We start from the raw sequence: 8,846 nt of genomic DNA on the forward strand, positions 1-8,846 counted from the left end.
CTTCATCAAACTCCATTTGAAGATCTGTATTTGACATTTGCTAGTTTCTGGCTGACTTGTGCCTAGCATATAGTTGTGAAGAATATTGATGAGAGAAAAGAGACAGGGTTCTAAATAAGCTACCACTGAACCATAAGTGTATAAGTTCTGAAAATAAACAAAGATTTGTTTTCTGTTGGTGAAGATCGTTGACCATTTGTTAGGGGCGAGTGATTCCAGAGTTTCAAAGGGATTGTTTTTTAAGAGATCCTTGATATTAAAAAGTAGAAAAATAGAATTGTATATAAAAAAACTTTCATAAGGTAAAAAATATTGCATAACTATATTTACAATAATAGATCATGCTTTTAAGTCTGATAAAACTTCTTCTGCAAAACAAAGCTTCAAACATTGTCCTCTTTGTTTTCTTTTTGAAATGTATCTGTCTTGTGCCTGACTAAAGTAAAATGAAGTGAATTATTCCCCATAACATGTAACTAAAGGATGTGGGACATGGTTTTTCAATGGCGTCTTCAAAATTATTAGTATGTCATTCTTGAATATCTTATTTGAATAATACTTTAATAATTCACCAAATAACTCTTCTCTAAGGAGTCTCATCCTCTCTTGATAATTATTGATCAAGGATCCTGATCCATCTGCCTTTGGAGATGGAGCCTAAGCATGTCCCTACTCTTTAGAACATCCACTCATATACTCTTGCCAGTGAACTCCGTCATAGAAATATATGCGATCCCTTAAGAAACTGAAGTCAGAGTTTTCTTTGTGTCATCAAAGCGTAAAAAAAACCAAAAAACAAGCAAAAAAAACACAAACAAACAAACAAACAAACAAAAAAACTAAAATCAGTTTCATACTTAGGATCCAGAAATTTTTTTAGAAAAGAAAAAAATTCAATAAAAAAAATCTTTTAAGTGTAGCCAAAATCCATAGATTCAATTTCTTATTTCTTGTTTGGAAAATTTCTGAATCCCCCTATATGGATTAGCAAATTAATTTTAAAATAAAAATGGATTCAATTTTGAAGAACTTAGATACTTTTCCCCTGTTTACTAAATGCACATTAGTCCTAACAAATGCCATAAATTATGTATTAAGGATGGGACCATGATTTTTGCTAAGATTATGTAATATCCATAAAAAGAATATTCTACCTAGGTAGACAAGGAATTGAAAATCATGAGAAACAGTGAAATCAAAAGAAAACCAAACTTCATATATATGGGAGCCACACAACGAGAAGACACATGAGTGTTTGAAAATGATTATACTTACCTTTAAAAACATATTTTAAAAGAGAAGATTGATGTGACGGAAGAAAAAGTGAATTATGAAACCTAGCTAAGTCTTCTGCAAAATGATAGTTCCCACATTCTGTTTGTTATCATCGTTTTTCGTATGTGGTTTGTTTGAAGATCCATTTAATGGTCTAGAAACATGGTGAAAAGAAACTGAAAATTTGCGAGGGAAATGACTTAAAACCTGGCTAAAATAATGAAAATTTGGGGATATGTGTGAAGTGTTGTTTCTTTTAGTGGTCTGAAACACAGATGGTTCAGCTGGGTAGCTCCATCCAAAAGGAGTTTAATAAGAGTGTTTGTGGAAACTCCAAGAAATTTCACCATGCAGTCAGCCATAGTTAGAGCCTATTAACATACCTAACTAGAAATCATGAAATGATACCACTTACTCTTCAGAGTAAGAAGAACGTATAAAAAAATACAAGTTCACAAGAAATTTGACATGCCATCACGGTTATGTGGAAAGCGTTTAGGAAACATAAGTTGAAAAAGAATGTAGAATATATGATTATCTATAAATTTTCTAGTTTATTTATAATCTACGAGTGATCCTTCTTGTCTAAGCATGACTGTACAATAAAAAAGGAGAAATCAGTGATATATTTCATTGAGTCCAGCCTCTTTAATGGGCTCAGTGTATTGAAGACAGGTGGATAGTCATAGTAAGATGATTTGCGCAAGTTTCCGCAGAAACCTGGTATTTAGAACCTTTCTGATTAAAGAGACAATGTAACTAACTACTTCATGCTGCTGTCACTATGCCTTCCAATATGATAGCCTTTATTCTTATAAAACCTTCTATCAGTAAATCTCCCTACTAGGCATTTGGCCCAATCAATGAAAAATGATATGTAAGACTTTGCTCAACTAATCTTATATATACATAAAATATTATATATTCTAGATTATATATTATAGAATTTCTATATATTCTATAATATATATTATATAATATAAAGATGATTATTCCTGTATCTATGGAGTGTAGTTAGATATGGAAATGCCGATTTAAATGATTCAGTGGAAAAAGAGAAATTCATAAAACTGATCTTTTTCTTTTGGACAATAGTGAAATATACATTTATAACACCCAGTGAGTGAATCAATGTGACTATTTTAGTTATACTAATTATGATTATGTACACATGACCTCTTTTTACAGAAGTTTTGAGGGAAAAGGGAATACCATAATATTTCATTTGTTCTGCTCAAAAGCATTTATTAACCTGATGTATGTATACTCATTTAAATATATTGTATACATGGATGATTCTTTTTAATCACCAAGACTCTGATCATTTAACTAACTGAATTATACATGCGTATTTGTGATAATTATCCAGTGAGAAAGTAGAAGATAATATTATTTTCAAAGTTGTTTAGTAATCTAAAACCATCTTCATTGGTCATCTATTTCATTTCCTGTACATTAAATGACCAAAAAAGTCTAAGTTGCTTTTTTTTTTAAATTTATGTCCTCTTCATATAAGTTATGGTTGTGTAGACTTGCATTTTTGTAAGACACTTAACAGTAGGAGTGGGACTCTCCATGACTCCTTTTTCTGATCTTGGGACACATTCCTTCCTGTGTTGCTTCATCCAAATTTGATAGAAAGACATGTGCCTAGTCTTATTGTAACTTGTAATGCCATGTTTGATAGACACACCTGGAAGGCCTGTCCTTTTCTAAAGTGATGCTGAGGAGAAAAAATGGATCTGGGTGAGAGTTCAGGTTGGGGAGACGGATTGGGAGAAGAAGAGGGAAAATGGCTGTCAAAATGTAATGTATGAAATAAGAGTAAATAAAGAAATAAAATTTAAAACTTAAGGCTATCAGTACACAATTATACTGTAATTTTCTTAATAATTGGAATATTTGTTTTAGAACTATATTTACTCAGGACACATGTATTTTTATTTATATTTATTATACAATTTCTATCTATCTATTAATCTTTCTATCTATCTATCAATCTAATCTATCTATTATCTATCTATCATCTATCTATCTATCTATCTATCTATCTATCTATCTATCTATCTGTCCTCAGGCGTGAACTTAGACATCATGCAATTTCTCACATGCAATGAATAGGGTGTCATTTTTAGTTTTTGAAACAAATCTTTTGTCATTCACCTGATTTGATGGTTACTCCTCATTATCAACTTGTCAGGATTCAGCATCACAATGGAAATAACACATCTAGATATGTGTATGAGGATATATCCAGAAAGGCATGAATGAAGAACAATGACTCAACCTAAACTTGCAGAACAAAATTTCATGAGTTGGCATTCCCAACTGATTGGAAAGGGGCAGAGAATTGAGTATCAGTACCCATTTCTCTCTGCATTCATACTGAAGACACGTTGTGTCTACATGCAACTGCCAATATCTCTTCCCCATTATATATGTGTTGCTCCCATAAGATGCTTCTAGTTAGGTAATTGATGTGTGCAAAAATAAACCTACCATCCTTGGTATGTATATGTACAGAAAAATATTAATAAAGACTTGCTTGAGTTTTCTTCCTTTATTAAATCAGAGCTTATTTTGATGAAGTGAAAAAAATTGATAAATATATTTATAATAATAATTATGAGCTACAATTTTAAGTTAAAGTAGAAAACATAATAAATGTGATGGCTAAAACAGAATATATATATATATATATATATATATATATATATTACAAATTTAGAAGCCATTGACCAATGATATTCATTACATGCAGTCATTTCATATTCATACTGAAGAAAATACAAAGCAACAAATTTAAAAAGGGTTTTTTACATAAAATAAGCACATTGGTCATACATGAGATTGTGAAAAAAATGTTTCTATCTCAGGTTGAAATCATCAGGTTGGACTTTTTGGAGGGATTATTTTCATGTCTCAAATATATTTCAGCTACTGGGTAACTGCCAGGTCATGAATATTTATAGATTATTTACTAGCTTCTCATGCAAGATAAACTATGAAGGATTTTATGGACTGAAAATTTCATTTTCTGTGAGTCCCAGTTGCATACTTCTTAAGAAAGGAGTAATGGCTAATTGCAATCACAACCTGCAAAGGCCTAAAAGTGAATTTCATTTATGAAATCATCAAAAAAGAAAGTGATTAAAGTATGAAAGTATATTTTGTCATAATATTTACATAATATATTTGCATTCTTTTGTTGTGACTTAAAAAAAGGCTTTTATTTTATTCTTACTTCCTACATTTTTTAATTAATTAGTTAATTAATTAAAAATTTCCACCTCCTCCCTGCCTCCCTTTTCCCTTCCCCTCCCCACCTCACCCTCCCTCTCTAGTCCTAAGAGCAGTCAGGGTTCCCTATCCTGTGGGAAGTTCAAGGTCCTCTCCCCTCCATCCACGTCTATAAAGGTGAGCATTCAAACAAACCAGGCTCCCACAAAGTCAGTCCATGCAATAGAATAAAAACCCAGTGCCATTGTCCTTGGCTTCTCAGTCAGTCCTCATTGTCAGCCACATTCAGAGTGTCCAGTTTGATCACATGTTCCATCACTCCCATCACATGCTGGACTGGGAGTGATGGAGCATGTGATCTACATTTTTTTTAAAAAAAATAGAAAGTTACTATATAGTCCAGGCTGGGTTATACTGCCTGTGTTTTCCCTCATCTAAGATCAGGGATTTCTGATAGAAATTAGACCTCCTTAAGCAATTTAAAATATTTTTTCTACTAACATATGTTCGGAGACTGTTGATGATTTACACAAAGAAGAAACAATTCATTTCATCCTTTTCTTTTAGTTTTATGTTTAAGTGAGCCATTTAAGTACTTACAATAATTTCTTTAAAATTATAAAAGGATATTTACAAATTTACATTTTAAATATGTGGTAGTAAAATGTTTTAAATGCTGTGAAATCAAGTTGATAAAGTGACAAAATCATTGTCAAATATGCCCTTTTTAACATTAGAAAATTTCACAGGGAAAAATTAACATCTATATCAAATAGGAGCACGGCTAGATCACCTCTGGGTCAAAGAGAAACTAAAGGATGTGTTTTGATATAAGAGTAAGAGTCATTTGCAATTGCTTTTGTTTCTTGCCCATCACGAATTACAAGCCTCATCAACAGTGGTGGATATGTATTGAAATGATGTTAAGGATTTCAGTGGAAAGAGGGTAATGGCATAGGTATATCTGCCAAGGCAAAATGAGAAAGTTTAAGGATTTCTGGACAATTCATTGCTCACCATGCCTTACAAAGAGGCAAGTCACAGCAACCATGGGTATACAATGTGTTTCTTTCCATTTGTTTAGACACCTTAAATAAAGTAGATAAAACTAAGGCGTGATAATGACAGAATAGCTAGAACAGGATAGATGCAAGAGGAAAAAATGTACACAAAAGTCTACGTATAATACGGATGAATAAAAGCAAGTCGGAATAGGTGAGGAAAGGATTTAAAATCATTCTTCAGTTGTACTGAATACATCCTTACAGGCATACAATTCTAAACATCATACAACACTGAAACACTTTATGATCCTAAGACCAAACACTATGTTCTGCAGAATACCCTCTCTAGCTTCTTCGCCCCCAATAACTGCTGCTCTCTTTTCCGGCTTTATATTTATGAATAGCCCTAAGTCCTCTTATATCTCTGATTGTGAAGTATTTACCTTTCTGTGACTGACTGATTTCACGTGCTTGTTGTAGTACATTCCGGAATTTCTCCTTTCTAAAATATTGGATAATATTTTAGTGAATGTGTATACTGTATTTTTCTTAGCTACTCATCTCTAAGTACTTATTTGGATTTTTCAAGCTTGTTTCTCGAATTTTGTAGACATTATGGATCTCCTTTATGCAATTCAGTAAACAAAAATATCTTCAACACTTTATGTATCCTTTGTGTACATTTTCCGAAATGGAACTAAAGAGACATACAGAAATTCTCTACATAATTTTTAAATCATTGTGATATTTTCCAGAATGTTTTTATCATTTTACATTTCTAAAACATTGTTTACAGACTCCAATGATTTTTTCTCATTAAAACTTATTTTCTGTCTTATTTCTTTCACAGTGACCATGAATGTGGCGCTAAGCTGTTAATGAACTAAACATTAATTGGCACTACCTAGTCATGTGCATTACTTACCTTCTTTCTGTATTTGTTTGCTCTTCCTATAGTGTGGAAGAAAGCTCATGGAACTTCCCATGTTGCTGAGACTGTTGAGACACTCATGGAACTTCCCATGTTGCTGAGACACTTTCTTTATGTGCTGCATATTAAGAGAGTACTCAAAGAGTGGTTTGAGGGAATCTCCTATCTTATGATGTGCTGTTTTTTTATTAACAGTATCTTATAACACACACAAAAACTTAAATATTCTTGAAATCCAGCTTGCTTTTAAAGTTTTTCTTAGTCTGTTCCTTTGATGTCTGTCTCATCCACAGATAGATCCAGTGATATTATAACTTTGCCCCTTCACTTTCTTCCAACATTTATGTTCTAGAAATTACATATAAAATAAGGATTAAGTTTGATTTATTTTTTATTTATGTGTAGTTCAGTGACAGGTAATACTTCATTCTTTAGCATGTATATTTCCTAATTAATACCTGTCTTGTTTGTCTTTGCAGCCTTGCATCTATAAGATAAGATGTTATTATTTTCTTTCAGTTTGAGTATTATGGCTAGAAAAATCATGACTAATTTTTTCAACTACTCTGCCTATTACTTTAAGTACTTTGCAAAGTAAAAACTAGTAAAAGTGATGATCCATGTCAAATTCTTCCATCCTTGTGATATATCTTTTAGTCCTCAACTTTTGTGGCCACTGTGGGTGATTTTTACTTTCTATTATACTAAGTGTGTTTCAAGTTTGTTTTCTTTGTGTATATGTGCTCATGTGCTCACACACATGTAAATCTGGTTAGGCATGGGTATGAATGGTATGTATTCATCGGGAGGTCAGAGGTCAATATCAGGAGTCTTCTTCAAGCATGTTGCCCACCCTTTCCTATTTCTCTTAGGTAGGGCCTCTCAGTGAACCTGGAGCTCACTGATTCTCCTTGAATCTCTGCATGGTGAACACTCGGGTCCCTTGATTTTGCACTGCCGTTCTTGAAGGACAGGTTCTGGTTACTATATCTGACTTTTACAATCTGTGATTGCTGGGGATCAAATTCAGGGTCCTTTTTCCTGCTTGCACTCTTTCAAATGAGGTATCTTCACATCTAAGATTGTTTACTTTTGTTCATGGTATGCAGATGTTATTATCATAAAAGGGGATGCATATTTTTAGATTTTTTTCTACAATGTAAATATAAGTACTCCTCCATTTCTTTATTTTAATGTGAAAACTTCACATTTTTATTTTTAGACTACTCGTGCATTCCAGGAATAAAATCTAGTTTGTTCCAGTATGGTGTGGGAAGTCGTTCTGTCTACGTGTTACTTTTATTGGTTAATAAAGAATTTAACAGAGTAAAATCAGGCTGAAAGATGTGTGTGTGTGTGTGTGTGTGTGTGTGTGTGTGTGTATATATATATATATATATAGAGAGAGAGAGAGAGTAGGCAGAGTCAGAGTGAAACTAAGCAGCCGCCATCGGAGACAGTTTCCACTGGAGCTCACCAAAATTTTGCCGGTAAGCCATGACCTCGTGGTGATGCACATATTAATGGAGATGGGTTAGTTTAGGATATAAGAGGTAGCTAGCAATCAGTTTAAGCTATTGGCTAAATAGTATTGCACATAATATAGTTTCTGTGTGATTATTTCTGGTCAGGGTGGCCAGGACACGAGTCTGGGAAGCCAGGAAATAAACTAGTGGCGGCTTTACCCAACACTGGTATATGTGATCTTTTTATTCACTGTTGAAATTGGTTGCCTAGTATTTTGTGTTTTAGTTTTTGCATCATCGTTTCTGTGGAACTTTGATCTCCAGTTGGTTTTCGTTCCCACTACTATAATGGCCTAACCTGGATACTCTGCAAATGGTAGCCACAGTTAAATAACTTGTGAAGTGTGTTCTCTCTTCCACTTGGAAACCTGAAAAGTTGGTTCCTTTTCTTTAAAAGTTGAAACAATTTAACTGTGAAGTTATAATATCAATTGATTCTTTATTTGTTGGACATTTTCATTATTCAGTTAATATTACCCATACTTCCTATTACAGTCTCAGCATTTTCTAGGAATTAGTTCATTTCATTTTATTTTATTAGACAATTTTACAGCATAATTTTTATTTTATAAAATTTTACAGCATAATTTTTGATACTTTTCCTCTGACCTTTGAATTTCTATAGAGTTATGACCATATTTATCCTTACCAATTACAACTTCTATCCCTCATTTACGTGAGTCTACAAGGTATGGTGACATATGTCATAAACCTAGAACCTGAGGTAGCAGAAGACCAAGACCAAGGTCCAGAAATCCAGAGACCAAGGTCAGCATGGTCTAATTAGCAAAAGTCTGTGATAGGAAAACATGGAGCACTGCCATAGTTCAGAGTGTAGTGTAACCATAAAACGTGTGAGGTCCTGTATTC

Source organism: Myodes glareolus, chromosome 26 (genome assembly GCF_982192425.1).
Source record: "Myodes glareolus chromosome 26, mMyoGla1.1, whole genome shotgun sequence".
NCBI classification, from domain to species: Eukaryota; Metazoa; Chordata; class Mammalia; order Rodentia; family Cricetidae; genus Myodes; species Myodes glareolus.